Source organism: Cavia porcellus, unplaced genomic scaffold, assembly GCF_034190915.1.
Source record: "Cavia porcellus strain 051 isolate PalLab524CR breed Dunkin Hartley unplaced genomic scaffold, mCavPor4.1 scaffold_29, whole genome shotgun sequence".
Classification (NCBI taxonomy): Eukaryota; Metazoa; Chordata; class Mammalia; order Rodentia; family Caviidae; genus Cavia; species Cavia porcellus.
The window spans coordinates 24,461,625-24,485,955 of NW_026947512.1; the positions used below are offsets into that span (position 1 = coordinate 24,461,625).

Consider the following 24,331-nt stretch of genomic DNA (forward strand, 5'->3'; position numbering starts at 1 on the left):
GTGTATGGGTTAAGCTGCTGACCATGGAGGTACCCGTGGCAGTGTTGACAAAACTCATACGCACAGTGTCTGTGGACAAGATAATGCACTGCTGACACTCCTATTCCAGAGCGATGGATCTGCCAATATTAGAGATCAAACACTTCTCTTAATAGGCAGGATTTACTACCTTTGTTTCTCTAGGCCCATGTCATTTTTGCAGGCTTTTGTCTCCAATGTAATCTCCTCTTCCTGCACCCCTTCAAATCTGTGCAAACCCAGTAAATACTGTAGGTGATCCAGAAAATCTTGTGTTAGTTCCCAGAGAGTTCTGACCTTCCTGGACCCTACACACTATAATTGCATTTTTATTTTTTTCCATATACTTGTCCATAATTTTGAGAGCTTTGTTCAGCTCCTGATAGCAGAGTTTACAAACAAAAACAAAATTTTGCCAAATGTTTCTGATTGTGAACTAAACTGTTCACACCTAAGCCATTCAGGAACAAAAGTAGCAGTATACTTACTTATCTCTGACTGCATAAGGAAATACTTATTATCTGATTTTATATTACTGTCAGACTATACAAGCTGAAAATTGACATTAATCTGTAATGGGCATTGCTAAGAAAGATATGACTATGTATGTTCCTTAGACATTTATCAGGTATTCTGTTTCTTGCAAGAAAGGTGTCATGGTTAAGATCCATCTTAACCAACCTGATTGGTTTAGGAACTGCCCAAGGATTAGTAAAGCACACTTCTGGGGTTGGTCAGGATGACCTTGGGGTTTGTATTAGTCCTTTGCTCCTTATCTGGCATTGTTCCCCTACTCTTCCCTGATTTTGTAACCTTTTTTTTACTTTTACTTTTACTAGTATTCACAACAAAGAATTTTCCTTGAGTGTCAGAGGAAACTTTGATGTGGACTTTTTAGTAATGCTAGAACTGTTGAGATTTTGGAAAGAGATTATTGTACTTAAATTATACTCTGGATAGTTGTATCTTCATAGGTTGAATTGTGACCTTGGGTTTATTTGAACATTGAATTATGTTTTAAGAAGATGTGTTTGGGTAACAAACTGACAAGGGGTGGGATGTGACAGAAAGTGGATTGTCAAATTGATTGGCTTGAGAATTGCCTGTGGGATTACTAAAGCACACTTCTGGGTATGTATGTGGGGTCATGGAAGTGGAACTTCTGGAGTTATGTCTGGTTCTTCTCTGTCTTTCCCTGATTTCTTTCCTGGTTGCCATGGGATATACACGACTTAAAGGAGAATTTTAATTTGGCTCACGGTTTCATGGGAGTCCGTCCATGCTCAGCTAACTCCAAGGTGAGAACATCGTAGTACAAGGGCACAACAGTACACAGTAGTGTGTATCAGGTAGTGGTCCCAGGAATGGAAAGCTGACTAATGTGAAAGTTAGCTATTATATAACATACTTACAATCAGAATGTCCTTGGCTCAGATTTAGAGGGCTACTATTGTTCTATAGGAAAATTTATGAAGCTAATTATACAAACTAGTATTTTGTAAAACTTGTAAGATCAACATTAATTCTCACACCATAATTTTATTCAGTGAGTCACTGGGTCTTTATGGAAGTAGTGATGGATAGAGGTAGACAATAAAAATTCTTGATGTATAGAGGTAGACAGTAAAAATCAGATTCTTATTTGTTGTCTACTTTTAGTAATATTATGTATGCATATGATTGAATATGGATCAGTTAGAGAATCTTAGAATTTGCATAGAATTTTGCTATAGTAAAAGTTAAGGTATTTGGCATCTGAAAGACTATGCTTATTTAGAACTCTGCTACTTATTATGTTAAACAGTTATTTAAATTTTCTGAATCTCTGTAAAAAGAAGATCATGTGAGGTTAAATAAACTCAATGTATTAATTCCACTATATGCCTGGAAAATAGCAATTGCTTGTAATCAGGTGGTTTTTTTATAGTAAAGTTTAAATGAGATATCAGTATTTAAGGAGTCTGTGAGCTACTAGTGACAGATTTTAAGTTTACATCTTCTTATTTAAAAGATAACTTACAGGAGTTAGAAGGACACAGTCTAGATAATCTAGTATTATCATTCTTGTGTGATACTTATGTTAACAACCGTGTTTACAATTGCTGCTAAATGATAGTCAAATCATATTCATTGCATAGTGTAATATTGAAAAATTCACAGTAATTCAAATAGTACATGCTGAAGGGATGGGTCAAGGATAGAACTCAGTGCCATAGTACCTGCCTGGCAAATGCAAAGTCACAAGTTTGATCCCTGACATGTTGATAGTAAAGTGGAAAGAATTATAAGAAAACTTAATTTATATTCAAGTACTTAAAAATGCTGATCACAGAAGCAGAAATGCTTTGCATCAATCTTTTATTTTTGTATTTATATTTATTTTTTATTTTAAAGAGAACCAACCAAACAAAATAAAGCAGAATAAAGCCAAACAAAATAAAACAGAAAAGCCAATCAAAGCAAAATAGTGAAAGTGATATAGGACTTCAAACAGGATAACAGGAAATCAACAATGCCAAATATCTTTTGTTATTTTCAAAATTACTGCCCATACCATAAAATCAAACAAAACAGAATAAAACCAATCAAAACAAAACATTGAATAAAACAAATCAATCAAATGGATCAAAACAAAACAGTGAGAACACTGAATTTTAAAGTTGCTATATTGCATATTAATATCCTCTAAATAGATGCTTAGATATCCAGCTTTAGGCCTGCAAAGTAAATCAAATAATACAAAGCATTAGGTTGTTTTTGTTCCTCAGTTGCTATCAACTATGAATCGGCTGGTTGCTTATGGGGGTGTAGGGCGCTCAGCTCTTGTCTCCCAGCCAGTGCATTGGCTGGCTCATGAGAAGAGAAGTTCCTGTTTCTCCTCCTGGCCTGAAGTTCCTGCTGGCTCATGGGAAAGACATTTCCTGTTTCTCTTCCTGGATCACAGCTCATCAATCTTTTTAAACTTGAGAACTAGCGTCAGTTGCTTTTTCTCATTCTCAAAATCTATTATACATTTTAATAAAACAAATTGCACTGAAATAAGACATATTTATACTGATACCAAATTATACTTCATTGAAAATTCATTTATACAATCTACATAATAGATATTTAGCTTTAATTCATACAAAATTCAGTTGACACCAAGGTTTGGCACACAGTTGCATAAGCTCTGTCCACATGCCCATTTTTGGTCTGGGCCTCTGTTAGTTTATAGCTCATTCTTTTCTAATGCCTCTTGATCTTCTTCGTTGGACCAATAAGAGGGACAGAAGGATTTTATGACCTGGGTTATGAAGCAGGATATAGTTCTTCTACTCCATGTGCACTTCATTGCTGAGGAGTGGGAAAGCTTCACCCAGCTCCAGGCGTTTATATCACATATGGTATGGTTGTGTGCCCAGGTCTGCAGTGTCGTTCCCACTGGGAGCCTCAGGTAATGTTTATTCCATCACATTTTGCAGTGCTAAGAGCCCAGTCCCCTCCCCACTGTTTCTGGAACAGTCTTTTATTTAATTTGATCTTTCATGTTCTCCAAACTATGTGATTCCTAATCAGTAACCCTACAAAGTGTGCATGTTCAAAGAACCTGGATCTCTGCCTCAGTTTCCTGATTGTGGGCAGTTTTACTGGTAGCCCCACTTTTTCCTGAACTTTACTCAATTTGTTTAAACAACTGTTATTAACAGAGCTTTCTTTTTCATTTCCCAGATCCGTCAGCTGCCTGGGGCCAGTTGAAACTAGGTGAAGATCTTTCTTCACCCAGTTAGAATTATTATGATACCTTTCACTGGTCCACTGACTGGTATTCCTCTCACTATAGCATATGTTTCAGAATACACACTTACAACAGCAATGGTGCCTGAATACAGTGACATGAACCTATCTCATGGACTTAGTAATGTGAATCTCAGGTCGACTAAGCTAAAAGGGTGATTGGTTCTCTTGTCTTTTTTTATTTTATGGAAAAAATAATTTCATAACAAAATAAGAAGAGAATAACAGTAGTTAAGGGATTAAATATTGTTATCTTCACAGTAGTTATTCAGAGTAAAAGATATGAGTATATAAAACTCTCCAAATGATATTAGCACAAACCTTTCTTTACCGTGAGCCGAGAGAAATTAGCAGTATAACTATCTTGTATGTTTTTTCCTTTCCCCACTCTCCTCCCCTAGTTCCTTTTTCCTTTTGAACAATTTCTTCCCATTTCATAATATCTATTACACATTTGGGTCCTTATTTACTCTTTCAGTTTCTCATACCAGGGACACAATATGGGGTTTACTCATGTAAGTCTGATTTATTTCACTTATTAATATGGTCTCAAGTTATATTTATTTACCTATAAATGTCTCAAGGTTATCCTTCTTTATGACCGAGTAGTACTCCATTTTATAAAAAGACTGCAATGTTTTATCCACCTATCAATATATGGACATTTGGGTTGTTTCCAAGATTTAACTCTCACAAATTGTGCTGCTATAAACATAGGTAATATATATTACTATGGTATGATGTTTTTAATTCTTGTGGGAAATACTCAGAAGAAGAATAGTTGGGTTGAATGAAACTTCTAATCTTAATTTTTTGACGAAGCTCCATACTGATTTCCATGGTCGTTGTACTGGTCTACACTCCCACCAGCAATGAAGAAGGGTTCCTTTTTACCCATATTCCTATCAGCATTCATTATTGGTGGATTTTTGATGATAGTCATTCTTTCTGGAATGAGATGAAATCTTATCATTTTAATTTGCATCTCTGGAATGAGTAATGATATTGAATATTTTCTCATATAGTTATTTGTCATTTTTATTTCTTCATCTGAGAAGTGCATATTTATCTCAGATGCCCAGTTTTTGATCTGGTGTTTGAATTGAGATCTATTTTCTTCCACTTTGGATCTCTTTTCTCCTCATGCTCCATAATTTTTTTCCTGACTGAACTTTGAGCTTCATATATTCCCAAGAGTTTTTGGATCATCTATTAACTGGTCTGATCATTTCTGAGTCCTTTGAGAGGGAAAAGTCTTTTATTAGCATATATCTTAAATAATTTCATTCAAAATGATGATATTGGGATTTTAAACTATGATTAAAAATTTCCTATTGTATATTTTTTAAACTAGAAATAATTTTAAAATGTAGTACTGTATAGCTTACATTCTTCCTATCATGGTGCCATAAATAAACTATGTGATATATATATATATAACTATATATATATATATAGTATATATATATATATCTCATGGTACTTTTACTGATATATATATATATATATATATATATATCTCATGGTACTTGTACTGACATATATATATATATATCAGTATATGTATTATATATATCAGTATATATATGAAATATATATATATATATATATATATATATATATATATATAGTGCTGGGAATCAACCCAGGGCCTCGTATAAACTAGAGAACTACTCTAACACTGAGTTACATTAGTAAATTATTTTTTAAATTTTTAACAATTCTTTTTACTTTTTAAATTTGAAGTGAATTAGAGATTTGAATTTGGCTTTGTGTAATTCTGATGATCAGCCTATATATAAATGATAATGCATTATTTATCATCTTGTAAAACATAGTTGATTCTGTTTTAGGGCAAGTTTTAGTCATATTTTCTAAAGATGTTTATTGGTCTAAAGGGATTTGAATTGAGTTCAGTTTACTTTCCCCTCTGGTCATGTACCACTGTTTAGCCTCTAGCTCATTGCTGGTCTATATTATGTTAGGGCTGTTGTTTACTTCTGCTCTCTCTGGGAGTTCTGTGTATACTTGACAATGTTTGGCTTTTTCAGGCAGATTTTAGATCAGTTCAAACTGACCTTTGTTAATATGATGAAAAAGAAAGAAAATATTTTTCTGACATGTGTTTCCTACCAAATTGGGCATCTCTGGGCATGTGGGAAGAAAAAATCACAAGAAGCCTGTAAATCATGTGTTAGTGGTCATCTTCATCATGTAAGTCAGAGTAGAGGTTAACTCATCTGACTTTCACTTTGTACTGATTGTTCCTCTCCTGGGAAGAACTGTATTGTTGACTTTTAGTTGTGGTATTCTTGGAGTGGAGACCCTGTGAAAAGAATGATAGGGTTAGTGAAAATAGGACTATAAGGACTGAATAAACTGCAGGATTCTCAAATATTTATTTTCAATCAAAGTGTTTCATTTATAATGGAAATTATGCTACCAACAAATTGAAGTTGTCTAAAGGAACATAACATCTCAGGAGCCTTTATACTGGTTTGGCCACAGGTTAATAATGTAGCCAACACTTAATAGCAAACAGCAGGACTACATTACCTTAACAGATGCCATTCAAGTGTACTGGAAACAGGTCAGTTACTAGCAAATATCTCATGGTCTCAGTATAGAATGAAAGAGCCAAAAAAAAAAAAAAAACAAAAAAATTCCAGATGCAAAGACACATGGAACTGTAACAGGTTATTAAAGCCACTTACAGAAATGGAACCAAACCCTTAGGGAAATGGAGCCAGCCTATTACATATTCATTTCTTGTTAATTATTTATGTAGAATGAGAGTTTTTGACTTGATGTAAAGTTTTACAAAGAATAAAGGCATGTATTTTTAGTTTGCTTTTCACAGGAAATTTTTACACAGGTATATTTTTAAAGAGAAAAAGAGAAGAAAATTACAAATAGTGGAGAAGTTCTCTTTTTTAAAATATTCTTGTTGGCAAATGTAGTTAGGCGTAGAACTACAGGTTTTTAAACAAGCAAAAGAATTCTGTGGTAAACACAATAAGAGTCTATTTATCTCTCATAAATTTATATGTTTAGCTCATAAATATTGATGGAGTTGCATACAAACATTAAGGTGATAATCAAGCCCTATTAAAATCCATTTGTATTCATGAGCTTTTTGTAAAGGTTGCTCTTTAATAGTTTCTTCTGAAAATGTGGGATAATGATCTTCATAACTTTGAAAGCTATTTCAAATATATCTTGTTAAACAAAGAACCTAAAGTTTTTTTATAGTAAATTTCCATGAAAGTTTCACTGTAGATTGACCCATATTTTTCCTAAAATCATCTTCATTGGCTCTATTAATTTGTATATAATGCATTAACTAGAAAGGATGAGATGATTCGAGTCCTGTGCTTCTGTCCATCTTTGTAATCTGAATTTACCAGATTGTCAACTGTCAGTCTGCCACACCTAACCTCATCAACCAAATTTCTGGTAAACTCAACCCAAGCGTTTACCCAACATTGCCATTTGTAGTACACGTTTCAGTACTCTTAGAAGCACACAGGAGCATTAGAGTATTGAGGGCTTGAAATTTTTTTTTTTTTGTTCCAAGTATGAAACTTAGGGCCTTGTGCTTGCCAGGAAGGTACTGTGCCGCTGAGCTATATCCCCAGCCTGGTAAATTTTAAATTCAAAAAATAAGCTTTCTAATTGGTTAAAGAGTTTAGCTTCACACTTTTAATTATGAATTCCATCAAAATATTAATAATGAAGAGAGTTATAGGAAGGCAAAATCAGCATAGTAGAGTCTATATTTCATGCAACCATTGTGCTTTTAAGAAGAAGCAGGACAACAGGACGGGGAAGGGAGGTGGGGTGATGTTCAGTCCTGCTAATAAATCTCTCCTGGATTTTCTAATTAAAGTCATACTTGGTGTTTTAGGAGGAAAAACTCAATCTGCGATGAGAAAAACAAGTGGGACATCATCAAATATTTTTATACTAGATAGAAGAGAACATGATTACTCAAACTGCCAGGAGTATTCCTTGCAACTACAATGTATGGCTTGAGACAGGTTATTTTGACAAGGCTAAATAAGCTAGGGGAATAATAGCAGAATAAAGTATGTATCATACATAAAGTATCTGTATTCCTTCTGGATCGAGCAGTAAGGAAAAAGTGAACACAGTTGTAGGAAGTAAATACACAGTGCATAATAATACAAATTTTACCCCCAATACTTGCCATGATATGTATTTGGGAGACACACACACACATGTATGTATCACTCTAAATATGTTTTTCATTGCATTCAGTAGCACACGTTTAAACAAGTACATGAAAATTCACTGCAGTACACAGAATACTTAGCGACTAATTTGAGTACTAAAAATAAAAGGCATTGAACATATTAGAGTTTGTGGGACACATGAGAAGAAGCAAACTCTTTAATATAAGCTTAGTCTTTTTTTTTGAAGAGGTGACTTGCATTACTTTTATGAGGTCTTCTGACAGGATACATGATAGGGATAATAAGCAGCAAGATCAGACATTGCCGCTTATCTGCACATCTACTCATACAGATCGAATGATTATTGTATGTAAAATGCTGGATTAAGTGATAAGATAAAGGAGCAAAAGACATCTACTTATTCTTCTAGATCATTTTGCAGATGAGTGAGTGGACAGCAGGTGAATATAGTAGGCAAATGTTCTAATACTGTTGTAGCAATATCCATAGTTTGGGAAGGAGATGATGATCTCAAGGATAGATTCCTGCAGATACAGCATCTGAGCAGGATCTGAAGATTAGGGAGGAGGTAGAAGGCTTAACTCATTCTAGGAAGGATCCCTTAGTCAGTTCTACGCATGGGCAAAGTGTGAGTGAGGAAATGTCAATAAGAAAATGAGAAGACAGCAGAGCCACTTCCTCCCCACTTGCATCTAGAAGTTTCCTATCTCCCGTGCAGTTGATGTTGAATGACTGATGAACTTTAAGGACTTAGTGGGAGGGTTAGAGTTAGGATTTGAAACCAGGGACTGATGGAAACATCAGTATGATGACAATGTGGAGAATGAAAAGGGATGTTACTGAATTGCAGAGTCCATTTAGGAAGCTTTTGAACAAATCTATTTGGAAAATTAGGAAAGTCTGAACTAAAGCTCTCAATAAATTGCCAAAGAAAAGACACATTTGGAAACTCTTTAGGTGTTGAACCTATGGTTCGTTGGATAAATGGTGGGTGATAGAAGAGTGGTCTAGAATGATTCTGTTTCTGCATTGCAGTAGACAGAAATAACAATAGACATGAGTGGCACTGAGGAAGGAAGAAGTCTGGAAGAAAAGATATTAAATTTGAATTGAGACACTTGGAATTTGAGGCTTACATGAGAAACTTGATGATGTCTCTTGGCCACTGATTTATGATACTGAAATTCAGAACAAGTATCTGAGCTAGAAATATTAATTTGTGAATCTACAATGGCTGTGGATGATTACTAGTTACATAGAGAAAAATAAAATTCAGAATCTACATTTTGGTACATTGTTTTGGACATTAATTGTTTTTGACCTAAACAGGACCAGTTTGTCCTTCTTTGGTGCTTGGTATTTGAGTAGGGTGATTCTTGACTCATTTGGCTAAAGTTGGTGAACAACACCCCTGCCTCTTAGTGACTCCATACTCAAGTTTGCTCAGTCAGGGTCCTCCTTCCTTTTCTATGGCTGCATTGGTTCAGCCTGTGAAACAAAATTGTGGATGTTGTAGCTTTTGGGATAAATTGCCTTTTTTGCCTGTATTACAGAGAATAGGTTTTCTGTCTGTAGGATCTGACAACTCTTACTACAGGTGGGAACACTTAAGAATGGAGACAATCCAGGGAAAAAGTCTTGAGAGGCTGAGAGAGAATGGAAAACCAGTAGGGGAATAATAGGAAATTAAGTTCTTGAGTCCTGTGGGACTGAATACAAAGTGATCCCTGGACTTCATGTAGAGGTATCAGAACATTTTGTTTGTTGTCTAAGCTAATTTGACTTGATTTATTATTTAATCACATTCAAAATAGTCTCATTAAAGGCAGAGAATACATGTATTATCATTTTTGATTATGTTAATTATAAAACATCTGTAAATGAATTATTGTATGGTAATATAAAAGAATTATTTGACTGAATATAAATGTTGATACAGTCTTAGAATAGAGTTAGTTTCTTTAAAACTTTGAATATTTCTATTATAAATATGGTATCTATTTCAGTTTATTTAACTGTTTTCAATTTTTCAATAACTTTTTGTCACTTTTAAAAAGCTCGTGATTTTTCATTTATTAAAATTAGAATGTTTTTCAATAGTATCCATCTAAATGTACACTCTAATATGATTTTAGCAGTTTCTATGAATTAAATTTGCTTTCTGTTTTGATCTTATAACCTCAAACATAGTAAAAGCTAAGCTTTAATAGTGAACTACATTCCCAGCCCTAAACTCATTAATTTTGATTGTATATTATTTAGGTTTTCTATGTAGAAATTATATCACCTGCAGATAATTTTTTTGGGTTCTTTTCCAGTCATTAGATATCATGCTTGTCACATGTGGTTTTTTCTTGATGGATGGCATGTGCCTTTCATCTGTTAAAATTTTTCTTGCAAGTTTTAGTTTCCCATGACAATTCCTTTTTTTTTGTTGCAGTTTTTGCTTTTTAAAAAACCATGTTTTGATGTATAGTGCTATTTGTGTTCTTATTTAAATGATCATAAACTTTTTCCTATGTTCTGCTGAGATGGTGAATTGCCTTTATCAATTTTCAATTTTTGTCTTATTTAACCTTTACAAGTACATAGAAGCTTATAGACTTTCAAATTTTTCTTGAATCCATTTTAGCTATTTTTAAACTATGAAATATGCAAAAGAAGAAGATAGGTGACATAATTCAGAGCTTTCTCTTAGTAACAGGATATGATTAAAAGAACATGATTGAAAGCCTTAATGAGGTTTTATAATGAGAATTGGGGTTCTTTTAGTAAAACATTTAGTTTGGAAAAATGGCGACTGAAGAGCTTCGCAAGGTGAACTAGGTTATAGTAACAGGGAAATAAGGATTAGTAAAAAACAAAAGCAAATGCAATTTTGTCAGGGATTATTTGAGTAATTTTTCAATAGTTAGTATGCTTCATCTTCACTTAGAAATAGAAAGCAAGGAGTATATTCATGTGATTATTAGTTAATAACACTCGCTGACTTCAGTTGCTTATTGGATTGATTTAATCAGTCACTTTTTTTCTGTTCAATAAGTATTTTGAATTGATCTTCATAGATTATGTAAGAATACTGCTACCAATAGCAATGTAACCCAGTGCTTGTTGCTGAGCTATGCAGTTCACACCGATAATTTAGTATATATACATACAAGACTAAGTGTTTTATATAGTTTATTTGAAAATTTCAACCGTTTTTACATACACTTGGGAGGGTGGCAATTGGGAGGATTGCTGGTTCAAGGCCAGCCTGGACTATAAAGAGATCTTGGAGAGACCAAAACAAACCAAACAAAATAGCAGGACAGTAAAAAGGAATACAAACTATACCCTGTATTTGACATTAGATGTTTTTTCCTTATTGAAATCATTGGCTATTATGCTGTTTTGAAGTTATAACCACTTTCACTGCTTTGTTTTGATTGACTTTATTCTGCTATGTTTTGTTGGGTTTTATTTTCTTTAAAATAAAACAAGAGAAATCATTGGCTAATTATCTGACAGTGAGTAATCTATTGGCTGGATAGTACTGAAGACACAATCACGTGACTTGACAAAGCCCCCCTCTCCCTCATCACTTCCTTTTTGAAAGTTTCATCATTTTCACTTTCAGGCACTTGTCACCGCTCTGGGTAGTAGACTGATAAAATTTCTATCTAGTCTTTTTTCCTTAAAGGATTTTCATCCAAAGAGTAATTGAAAATTTTAATGGGAATAATCACAGTGAAGAAGCCTCAAGTCCAAGTTTCCAAACTATTACAAGATTATATAAAAATATATTTCTACAACATAGTTTTCAGTTTTCAAACATATTTTCATAGATGTGTATTATTTGTCTGATCCTTACAATACATCCTGCTATAGAGCAATTTGTAGACAAGAAACCCAAGACTTACTGATTAAATATACTTAAGGTTAAAGTTCTGGATTGAAACTGAAAGTCAGGCTTTCTTTTCCTGCAAAATAATGTTATCGGGATGAAGGCCCAAGTTTGATTTCACTGTTGTCTTTATCATTTCTTCCCCTTCTTCCTCTTCCTTCTCTCCCTTCTCCTCATTTTCTTGGTCTTTCTCTTCCCTTCTCCTCCTCATTATCATTTAGTGATGACTTAAATGAATAAAGCAATGTTCTAATTGTTTGGGTTGTGATTTTATCAAGTTAATCTGCAAAAACCATTAGGAAAATATAATAATAATTATAAGTTATTATAATTAACTGCATTTTATAGATGGAAAAATGAATAAAAGGTTTGAATAATTTTCCAAGGACAGGGATCTTCCTGGTAGTGCCATGGTTAAAGCCTTAGCTATTTTATCCTAGGCTTTCTGTTTGTTTGTTTTCTGTTTTTTTGAGACAAGGTCACTATGCAGTTCAGGCTGGCCTTGAGCTCACTTTGTGGCCCAGACTAGTCTGAAACATGCACTGATCCTCTTGCTTCAGCCTCCCAAATACTGAGTTTACAGGCAGGCACCACCACACCTGCCTGGCTAGGGTTTCTGTTCCTGACCAGTACTGCATCCTTCTGTTGTTAACTGAGAGATAGATATAAAGCCACAAACAATGGATGACACTCAAAGTCTTCCTCATATTTTCATTAAGAAGTAAAAAATAAAAATTAAAATCTGAAAAAAGATACACAATACATGGATAGGAATATGATGTCCCAAATTCTGTTTTATGCTTTAACCAGTGATGGATTAACCAAAAAGAAGTTTCAGGGTAGCTGAGAGGAGTGGGAGTAATTTTGGACAATTCATATGCTAAAATATTGGTAGCTGGCAATTTAAAGGCATTTAGAATGCTTGTTATGATACTGCTAAAAGGCAAGAATAATTAATGTTTGCAAAAGATAAGACAATTAAAATCAATGTATTCTCTTTCTATTTAGGCTTTGATTTTATAACTAATTATGTTTTTGCATTAAAAAGTCTTGCCTTGCTTATACCTCATTACTGCTTGAGCTGTGCATTATTTAAAATCATATCAGCCTAAAAATTATACCTTAATGAGATGACTGCTTTAATTAGTCTTTATTTACTATTTTAATAAAAGTACTGTAAAGCCTTTATTATTTTACAATTTATTATTTTTTGAATTTTTTTTAATTTTAGCCATCAGTTGGTGTTTGCATTCAATTTTGGCTTGAACAGATTTAGAAGATAATCTATTTGTGGGAACCAAAAAAATATGAAAGTAAGATGCTCTAATATACAACATGCATGAAAACTGGGAATAGAGCACATTTAAATATTTGTTTATTTACGCACATTTACATTAGTTTACCACATTTTCTAACATTATTCTTTCTGACACTTGAGATTTGGGGAATTTTTTTAAAGGCATATAAAATTTGTTGAAGGACAGATGTAAACGTCACAGAAACTCTATAAATTAAATAGTTACTTAAGTAAAAACAAAACAAAATAAAAATTCAAGTATGTTTGTAAAATAAATTTAACATGCAGGGTTTGTAGTATATTGTATGCTTCACCATAATACATAATCAAAATATTTGCCAGAAAATGTATAGGGTTTTTTTTTTTATTACACTGAACACTTTTAACTATTTCTGAAAACTGGAATGGAAGAAATTTTATCATTAATGCATAATTTTTCTAAGTTTTAAATTCATTACAAATATAAAAATTGATCAAAAGAATATATTTGATATTGTATATTCATAAGTAATATTTTAATTTATATAATATAAAGAAAACAGGAAATGAAAGGAACACTGGATTGTTTGGTCTTGTTCAACTCCACCACTAATTAGTTTGCTATAAGAAATCTTTTCACTTATATGAAGCTTGTCTGTCTCATCTATAAAATCTAGAGTAGTGGCCTTGCAACCCCACATATGTTTTGGGGACCAACTGTAATAGCATCGTATATAAACTGCATAGGAATTCATTCTCTTTGGTTGCATCCAGGGCCTACTGAATCAGAATCTGTATAAAATCTCCAGGAAATTCATAAAATAGTTTGAGAGATATTAGGGTGGATGAACTTTTAAAATCACAACGTTTGAAAAATATATGGGTTAGGAATGTGACATTTTACATAGAAAATATCTACATATTTTAAAATAACAGAAAGTGCACTAAAAGATACAATATAAACTTGACACTATATAAATTTAGGTTAATCTCAGGACTATCAGTTACTCTCTGGGTGATCTTTGCTAAGTTACCTAATTCTTATGCTTTTAAATATGACACAGAGACAGTAATAACTATCTCTTAGGTATTAAATATTAAAAGAAATGAAAATTTTGTAATGTAGTCAATGAATGTTAATTTTTCTTTCCTTTTTCTTTCTGAGCCTCCTCCATTCTAATTTGTACTGACACAAGGAAGCTGAGATGAATAAATGAAGTTCTATTGAAAGATACAGATAACATGTTTTTATTTCCAAGTGGTTATGATTTATGTCTAGATGTTCTCACACCTCATGTAATCACAGGCAAGGCTTTCCAGAGGTGGTTGCTCTAGAGTGTGTAATGCTGGGATCAAAATGTGACACTGCGGTTGATTCACAGTGTGATGCTAGGACAAAGGGTGTGAGTGATACCTGTCCTAAGGGCGAGTAGCCCGGATCAAATGTAAGAGACAAGAAGGCTGGTAGTGTTACTTGTTGCTTGCTGCCTGCCTGTCCTGCCATGCTCCTGTCCCATGTTAAGCCTTGGAGCCAGCTAACTATGAACTAAAACCTCTACAAATTGTGAGCTACAATAAACTGTTCTTCCTTCAACTCTGGATGGTAAGTAGTTTATCGCAGCCATGAGAAAAGGAACTAAGACATAATCTAAGCTCAGCTATTCTCCTCAGTTAACTTCCTACTACATTCTCTAAAGATGTTGTTCTACATCTTTCCCACTCTTCACATGAAGACGATCTTTCCCTGTCATATTTCAGATTTCTGCTAGTCCAAGTCAGTGACGTATAGCAGGTTGGGAGGTGAAGAGGTATCAGGTAATCAATTTTAATTGAAATTAAAATTACAGGCAGGAAAACATGGATAGCAGCCTCAAATATGTGTCATATTTAAATGAATAAACTAGGTTCTAGCATGGCATGAGAAACAGGGTTGTTGATAAAGGATGATTACAAGTAGAGGGGAAATAATTGGAAATCCATGGTCCTATCACAGATCAGGGTTCATGCCTCTGTTTTGTTGATAGATATTCAATGCCCAGTAATTACGCCTAGGTTGGGTCAGGGAGAAGGCTCCTGAGATTTATGGGTCCTGGTGTGATGTAGAGATTGTCCATACAGGCAGCACCCTAAAAAGGCAGTTAGATATGAGGGATGAGTGATCAGTGGCTCCCACTCTTAGGGAAGGTCCGTTGAGAATCTTGGGGACAGACACAGTAGCTGTCTTGATGGTACTCAGAGAAAAGATGCTTCTTTGGAGTTGATGCAGCAGATATTGTCATGAACTTTCTCCAAACAGGGAGCTCCAATTGTAATTAAGACCAAACACTTGGCAGCCTATTGGGTGGCAATTCAAAGTTCAAAATTATGAAAATTCTGAAAACATTAAATTTAATGGGCTGCAACTGTTTCAAACTGACAGTCATTTAAACTACAGATAGAATTTTTTCCATTTGTGGAAATGGAACTGTGTAAGAGGGACAGATGTTTGAGTATTAATTACCTGGTATCCATTCCTCCATAAATTTGGACAATACAAGTGGTGGAGATTCCTTTCAGAAAGTTGTTTTGGCTCACACACAGAGACACATTGTCCTAAACAACTGGTTTCCCAGAAATAGTAAGCACTCTGTCCTTTTCTGTTAGTTTGAAAAATTGTCCCTAACAGATATTAAGTTCTTATGTGTTATACATCAAATATAGATCAAACTGTTATATTCAGGCCACTGACTGGTTCTCCAGCTTGTGACTGTAAGTGTTCTTGCACTTCACTTATTTCTTTTCTTATCATCTCAAAGAACTTTGGTTTAGATGAGATATAGATACTGATATTTATTTTACTAGAAGCTGTTATTTTAAATATTTATCAATTCATTAACAATGGCAAGTCTATTATATGTTAACACAACAGATTTCCATGAAAAAAATTTTCCTAAAAAAAAGAATGAGAAAAGTGAGATTGTTTTTGTAAATCTCTTAGGATCTGACCTCAAAGAAGACAGGCCTTTTCAGGCACTCTGTTGTGATTGTAATATTCACTGGAGAAAAATCAAATCTCACATAGAAGATGTACAGATGAGAAAGGCACGACCATGCAGACCTCTGGGAAGGTCTCAGGAACTCTCAGCGTTCCTTGGAGCATGTTTTGAGAAATTTTGTTTCAGTTTACCAATTTTTCTGTTCACTTCTATTTATCTATATACCTTCTCAACTATCATTTATTATTTTAATTAGTACATGTTTATAACACATTTAACTATATATACTAAATTTCTTTATTTTCCCAGAAGTTTTATAACTATTTTCACACATTTTGTTTTCACTTCAAATTTAGAATAGTTTTTTAAGTTTAAATGACATCTTGTTAGAATTTTAATGAGAATTGTGTTATTTAAAAGGAAATTTGGAGAGAATTAACATGTTTATAATTAAGATACATTTCACTTTTGAAATCATCCCAATATCTTAAAAGAAGAGCAGAAAAATTTGGTTTACTGGGTCTTTAATGGAGTAGGGTTAATGTTCAATGTGAGATAGCTAAATTCCAAATTAAAATCCTGTGAGGAGAATAAGAATAACTAATCCTAGCCACAATTTTTCAGTATGACATTGAATAAAAAAGTGACTAACTTACTAAATTCAAACTCCTGAATTTGGTAGTTTGTTGGTTTTAGCTTCAGTAAAGTGTTTCCTTCATTCTTATGATCAAAATTTGAGAGGCTTATTTGAACCTTGCCAAAAATGGTCAAGGCCTGCTATCCTCATGTACCAACTCCCCAGAATGGATGTAAGTGTGATGTACTGTAAATCTGACTAATAAGAAAATCAAAAGCATCAAAACCTATGGCAGTGTGTATATAGGAAAAGCTGTTAAGTGAAAAACAAGTGTTAGTATTTTATGGCTTTTACTTTATGTTTTAGCCTTACTGACTGTTGATATAATCACTTTAATACCTCTGTGATTGGGGCTGGGAATATAGCTCAGAGGCCAGCACCTCTTGGCAAGCACAATGCAGAAATGAGTTCAATCCTCGGTACCAAATAAATACATAAATAAATTTTAAAAAAGAATAAAAACAAAAAACCTTAGTATCTCTGTGGTTTAGCTGTCTGAGCTCCAAAATAGGAGTAATGATGCCACTCTATTTCTTAAGATTCAGAGAAATGTAACATGTGGCAATGTGCTTTGTAAAATGTTTAACAAAATGCAGGGCATCATGGGACGTTAGAATTGTGCAGTTGTGGAACTGGGCCAGCACCCAGAAACCAGCTTGTTCATTAGTTATTGGAACCATAGGTATTTCTTAGGTAATTCTCAATGCCACGTTTGTAATTGGGGCCCAAATAAGAAAAGTTAATGTACAGGGTATACTGTCCATTGCACTATATGAACTAAGGTTATATCTTAATGTTGTTTTGCCTAAATAGAGATATGGCTTTCAAACTTTTGAACACTTCTTATTTAGCCGAGATTCTCAATGTTTCAGGTAAAGAAAATGATAGGTAAGAAATTATTTTTCTATTTGCATATCTGGACAATACTAGTGTTGACTGTTGCTAGTAATGTAATATTTATGCACTCAATTTTCTTATATTTTAAATTAAAATCTGTAAAAATTGAATTATCTCAGGCTTTTAGTCTGAAAACCTAACTGTTGATCTGTTACCAGAAAGTGACTATATTCTTTATAAATAAAGTCAAACAAAGATATACCATATAGATGCTGTTTAGTCAAACCAGTAAATCTTTATTTTAGAACTAGCAGATATTTATACACAGGTGCTCATGAGGTTTGGTAATATGCAGATATTAAGAAACTATCTGCTTAGAGAAAGGACAAATATGTTTAGCTGAGACGTATCTTATTTTGAACCATAAAAGAAAATTCAATTGAAAGGAGAAAATAGGTCTGACCCATCTCCTGAGTAACTTTCTTTCAGTCTTTTGTGTGTTATATCTAAATGATATTAGACACTCAGGTATCTCCATATATGATGATATTGGTGTGCAGAGAAGAAGTTGAGGTTAATAATTTTTATTAGCCTTGATTTTTATTCAGATAATTTCCTACACAGTTCAGATTAATTACTGCCTTGTCATCTAATACTTTTGAAACGAAAGAACAATTCAATAGATTTCTTCTCAAATCAGAATATTCAAATACCTTGATTTGCAGGAAGACAATGCTGACCATTTCTTGGGAAGAGCTTCATGTGACCACTGCCATGTTTGTTCCTTCTGGGATTATGTTGAGCACAAAAGAGCAAGTAACCAGACAGCACATCTTTCTGCCCTTCAGAAGCAGCTCTTACTGGGAACAAATTGCAGAGCCATAAAGTCAGGTATATATGCCTCTCATTCTCCATCAAACTATGGGTAGGGCCCGGCTCTCTGCCAGGATCAGAAGTTAGATTAAAGGAAAAGAGACCTAACTCAAAAAGGGTTAAGATCTTTCCAGTTTCTTGATTACAGAGCACTATACTTTCTCCCTCATAACCATGGACTAGGACACCATAGCACACAAAGGAAAAATGGTAAAGTACATGATTTAAGTAAAATATTCCAAGCATTTCTTATCATTTCTAAGAGTTCTTTAGCATTCTATGAGGTAATAGATAACAATGTTTAAATTTCCTGTTGCATTTTGGCATGGATTTAAATTCATACTTCTGAATTATGCAGAATGGAAAAGCCAGTACCTTATGTAGCAATGCTCACACCTCAGGTTTGCAAATTAACTTTACAGAGTTCAATAAGACTGCAGATCAGAAGGTGTTGCATATGTGTGCAGACAATGTGCTTTCTTACTAATAGGTCTTTGTTATAGAAAATGATTTGTATTGGACGCTGAGCCCTTTTGAAAGCAGGAAAATGTAGGTCTCGTTTTACAAAGACTCTGTTTTTAATTATAATTTGACAAAAGAAATAACCGTATTACCTCTTTGATTTGCCAGAGCCTTATCTAGCACCACCTGTTGAGCCCAAGGCACTCAAATACTGACATATTGCAGAGAACGAAATTATAGAACTGGCATACTAGCTAGCATTGATGCCAACAAAAGCATAATGTAGCCTTTGTACTCGAAATAAAACAGAAATACATTAAGCTACCAACTGTAAAGGTTTAAGAAAGCCACATTTAATTATACAGAAACAGATCCTTCTAACAATGAAATATAATGAAAAATAGTCTTGGAGTTAAAAGGCCGAAGTTTGCATAGCCCACACTGGTAACTATCATAATCTTAAACAAAACAGAATTTCATGGTACAGATGATTTTTATTAAATGTGACAAGGGGATGCTAAACTTCTTTTCCTGAATGGATGGGTTCAGTAGAGGAAGGAACACTGGCCACATGAGGAAACCGCAAGCTGCACCTTCAGAAGAGGCAACATGAAGAGCTGCAATTAATTTAGCTTGTGAGTATGTAGTTTACCAGGTTCAAATTGGTGAAGAGTATCTTGCCATTGGAAGTTCACCTGCCTTTGCCTTTGTGCATGTGTTGGCTTATAGAAAGTTAATTCTGGAAAGTACAGGGCTGTAGAGGGCCCTCCTCTGTTTGGAGACAAAGGAATGCCAAAGGCCACGTTGGGAGACTGATATTCACAGAAAAGTGTTATAAAATGTTTGAAGGTATTGATGCCTGTATGTGTTACTGCTGAGTCCTTAATTTGGGCCAAAACATTGAAGTTTATAACTATCATCCAGACCATGTAGTCTTTTAATGAATCCCAGCAGTAGGTATTGTTCCTATTTTAAAGATGAAGGTTTTGAAGTGACGAGAAGTTAGTTAACTTGCTTACAGATGCTTGTGAGTTAAGTCAAATCTGTCAGATCCCAACACATGTTCTGTGTATGTTAGCGTCAATGAAGCGCTGCTTCTTAAAAAGATAATTTATAAATTGGGAGTTAGTATGTGTGGTGAACTAATGTGACTAGGGTACAGCTAATTGCCTGAGATGTAGCTAAAGAGAAGACTTACTACGTGAAAATGTACCTGCCGCTGGGCATGGTGCTTCATGCTGTAACCCCAGCCCTCTGGGAGGCTGAGGCAAGGGGGTTGCAAGTTGGAGCCTTGTATGGGCAGTTTAGAGACTTAATAAGAAAGACCCTGTGTCAAAATTAAAAAGACTGGGGATGCAGCCTGGTGCAGAGGCCCTGACTACAATTCTCAGTACAAACAAAAACAAAAACAAAACACAGTGATGATGAAAGGGTTATTAATTGAAGGACAATAATCTATCTGGAGGCTAGAAGAGAAGAAATGATATATAAAATAATAAATGGTATTCAAATTATTATATGACAGATGTCTTTTTGGTTTGAAAAGCACAATTTACTGCAATAAAATATTTCCTCATGAAAAGAGGCAGCTGGGATAGCTCCCTTTACTGACAGCAGTTTAACTTCTGGATTGTTTCTAAGCTTTCTTTCTTCTTTTTCTTTTCTTTTCTTTTTTTCTTTTCTGTTTTGTTAGTTTTGGAACAGAGTCTCAGAGACAGACTTTTAACTTGCCCTGTAATCTAGGCTTGTCTCAACCCACAACCTTTTCGCTTCACCTCCAGAGTGCTGTAACCACAGAAACACCAGCAAGCCAGTCTTAGAGGTAGACACCTGTAATCAGTACCCTGGGAGGCTGATGCAGGAGGATGGCAAGCCATGATCCAGAGCTCTTTATCCAAACTTCTGACCTGTATGTTAGCCTCTGAAGTGAGCTGGCCCACCACAGGAACACTCTGAGAAAATAACCAAGAGCTGTTCATCTGATTTTATTTTTTTATTGTAATTTAATAATTGTCATTCAGAATTATAAAACAGACATCCACAGTTCAGCTTGCTTGAATGAGTTTTTTTATGTTTATGTGTTTACAGATACTAACAAAAGAGAGATTCTGAATCTGAGAAGTTGGGACCAGAGCCTGGAGCACAGTCACTGCACTGAGGTCAGACCTACCTAGGATCCGGGGAGTCCTCTGTCTGTTCACTGCAGCTCCTCAACTGTAAGCAAAGAGGTTCAGTTTTCTTCCTTCTATACATGAAGAAAATAAGGCAGAAGAAGGAGTACAGTATCTTGCTTCATTAAATAATATGGAGTCCTGAATGTGCTTTTCTATTTATGCCTTTATTAATTATTATTTGCTCCCCCAAAATACTTGATAGATGTAGTTCAATAATCTTTTACTCTAATGAACCACTTATACAAGAGATGATCACCAAATACAATTTTGCTTAAAAAATTCACTACAGTAAAGGAGAGATTATCATAAATTCTCTTCAAAATACCCCCGCCCTTCTTCAGACTCATCTGTCCCATTGTTCTGCTACTTTCTGAGAGATGAATGTCTCTGTGAAGTGGGAAGGTGAGTGCTGCTGCGGAGCGCTGTCCAGTGGAGACACAGCCCATAAAGCACTGCAGTGCGCCCTCATCCACAGACCTGACAGCGTGCGACTTGGGCTCTTTCTTAAAATGAAAATCACTATGAAGACTAACTGTTTTGAATTCCTTCAGGACATTGAAGCCACGACAACAGCACAACTAAAAACACAAAAGAGGATCTCCAGACCTATGTCAAAAAGTGACAAAAATGATAGAATAAATCTGTTTGAATTGAAACATATTTTGAGGGAAAGCAACAGTTTTATTGTCATAAGTCTTTTTTAAAAATGTAAATGCACATTACATTTTTCGATCACACATCATAGATTTCCAAATAAAAGGACTTGATCTTTTCAAATCTGCTAAAAAATCAAAGTATCATTCATCATTGTTTTGTTATTATTTGCACTCAATAGATCCTAAGAGTAAAATATCAAAAGTGGTAATAAGCTGTAACAATATGACTATATAACTACGGTAATAGGTGATTTTTTTTTTTTTTTTTTTTGGTATTTTTGAGACAGGGTCTGACTATTGCAGTTCAGGCTGGTCTTGGGCTCACTTTGTAGCCCAGAGTGGTCTTGAACGATTCTCCTGCCTCTGCCTTCTGAGTGCTGGGATTACAGGTGTGAGCCAACCATGCCTAGCTTGTGATAGGTGATTTTGAAAAATGTGTCTGGTTCTTTCAAAAGCTTTATGTTACAAACTTTCACAACTTTTACACATGTCAAAACTGTCACATAGTTCCAATTATTTTTTCTGTGTTCAAGTGGGCTGTATGCTTGGTTTGATGTTCTGCCATCACTGTCTGAAATTCTTAATAACCATTTAACAAATGATGTGCAAATTAAATATGATTGCCAGTTAGTTAATAATTAGCAATATCTCAGACTACCTTCAAAGCTTGTATTTTTTTCTTGGCATACATACCACTTTTTGTGTTTAAAAAATAACAAGGATAAATTTTAAAGGTCCTGATTAGCGTTGAGAAATCATACACAGAAAGAAAAACAGAACCAGATAGGAGGAACAGACTCCAAACTTCTAGCCTGCTATGTTTTGGCAAAAATATTAGTAGACATCAGAAAACAAAAGCATTTGGTTATCAAATATTTACTGAACATCTGTTATGGGACAGTGTCATTTCAGGTGCCAAAGACTCCTTACTGACCAGCTAAGGTGATATGCACTGCCTTTGTAGAAACTGTATCTAGTAGAGGAACAGAGACGATACCTAATAAGCACACTATCCAAGTCTCCACAATTAGCCTGTGTCTAAGGAGGGTAAGTACCAGGAAGAGAAAAAAAGATAATTAGGTAAATTAGATAAGGGTTGATGAAAGGTTCCTTACTGGTTGCAGTTTTCATTAGAGTAGTTAAGCTAAGGACCACCTAAGAAAGTGACATTTGGGTAAGACTTAAAAAACATTGCAGGAAATGGAAACAACCAATCCAAAGGCCCAACCGCAGGAACCTGCCTGGCCTTTGAGGAATAAGAAGGAGGCCAGTGTAACTGAAGCAGACTGAACAAAGGGTCAGGTAGCATAGGAGGGACATGATCTGACTTACCTTTGTAGGGACACTGGGATTCTTAGGTGGGATTAGATTAGGGACTGGGTCACTTTAAGAGGTCTCTGCATCTCAGCAAGTAGCAGGCAGTGGAGATGACATTTTGTGGTTTTCACACTTGCCTCTTTGTAGCTGGGCTGGCAGACTGTGGTTTTGACACCTCCTTTGTCTAGCTACACCATGCCCCTCTTTAGTTGGGTTGCTTTTTAAAAAACAAAACAAAACAACAATAGAAAAACAAATTTCTCTTCTAAATTCCAGTCAGCCCACTTACTGTGGCCTCTAGCAACAAGTTTATTAACCAATCAAGTGTTGACCCTCACGGGATGGAGATGGGACCCCCCCTGTCCCACAGAACAGAACCCCAGCCCCAGATTCTAGGAGGTGTCTCAGCTCTAAGCGCCCCACTCCTTGCCTGGGTAGCTTTATGCTGCTTCCTCCAGTACTTATAATAAAATAACTTTTGCTTTGCCTTGGTCTCTAATTCCTCTTATTTTCACTTTGGAGAGAAAAGCAGGGCTAGAGAGGGTGAATCTGGTGACCCTGACACCTCAGACCCACTGCATGTAACACCTTTTAATGTGATTGTTCTGGCCCTTTCCTGAGACTATTCTGGGGCAAGAGAGAAGGGTGACATTGCAGGGAGACAGCAGGAACTGTCAGATCTACCTCAATAATTTAGGAAAGAATTGCAGGAATGCGGGCTGGGGAGAGTATCAGACATGGCAAGAAGGATTGGTACTTGGGGATGTAGTTTGATGGTAAACAAAAAAATTTCTTGAGAATTAGAGCACAAGAGAAACATGGATAATACTAAGATTATTGATGCAAGAAACTGCAAAAAAATGGAATTGCCACTAATAGAAATGAGGAAATTATGGATGGTGGGGATTTGGTGGTAGAGTTGAGAGGTTTATTGAATGCATAAGTGGAGATTTTAGATAATCAGATACCTAAGTCTGGTGTTCATGTGAAATTCAGACTGGGCATATGATGTTGGGAACAATGATGTTTCAAATGATAACTGAGTAGACTCATTATAGAAAAAGATGATGTGTAAATTCCTGTGGTATTCCAACATATCAGGGGAAGACAGGAAGAAATAGCAGCGGAGAGTGTGACAGATCAAGCAGTGAGGCAGGAAGTTCAGGGGACTGTGATGCACCTGAAACCAGGTGTAGGGAGGAGAGATGGATTGCAGTGACAAATGC

At 34.9% G+C, this 24,331-nt stretch overlaps 1 long non-coding RNA gene across 2 annotated transcripts in view; it reads left to right on the forward strand.

Moving 5' to 3' along the window:
* LOC134473931 (uncharacterized) overlaps positions 1-22,034 on the forward strand; it is a 68,538-nt gene extending 46,504 nt beyond the window's left edge. Inside the window, exons 2-4 of one of the 2 annotated variants that reach the window (XR_010044434.1) lie at positions 18,349-18,514; positions 21,047-21,174; positions 21,474-22,034. This is a non-coding gene — a long non-coding RNA (uncharacterized LOC134473931). Of the gene's footprint in view, positions 1-18,348; positions 18,515-21,046 lie in introns of both variants that reach the window. The other variant, XR_010044433.1, reaches the window with a different exon arrangement.
* Positions 22,035-24,331: the final 2,297 nt, after the last annotated feature.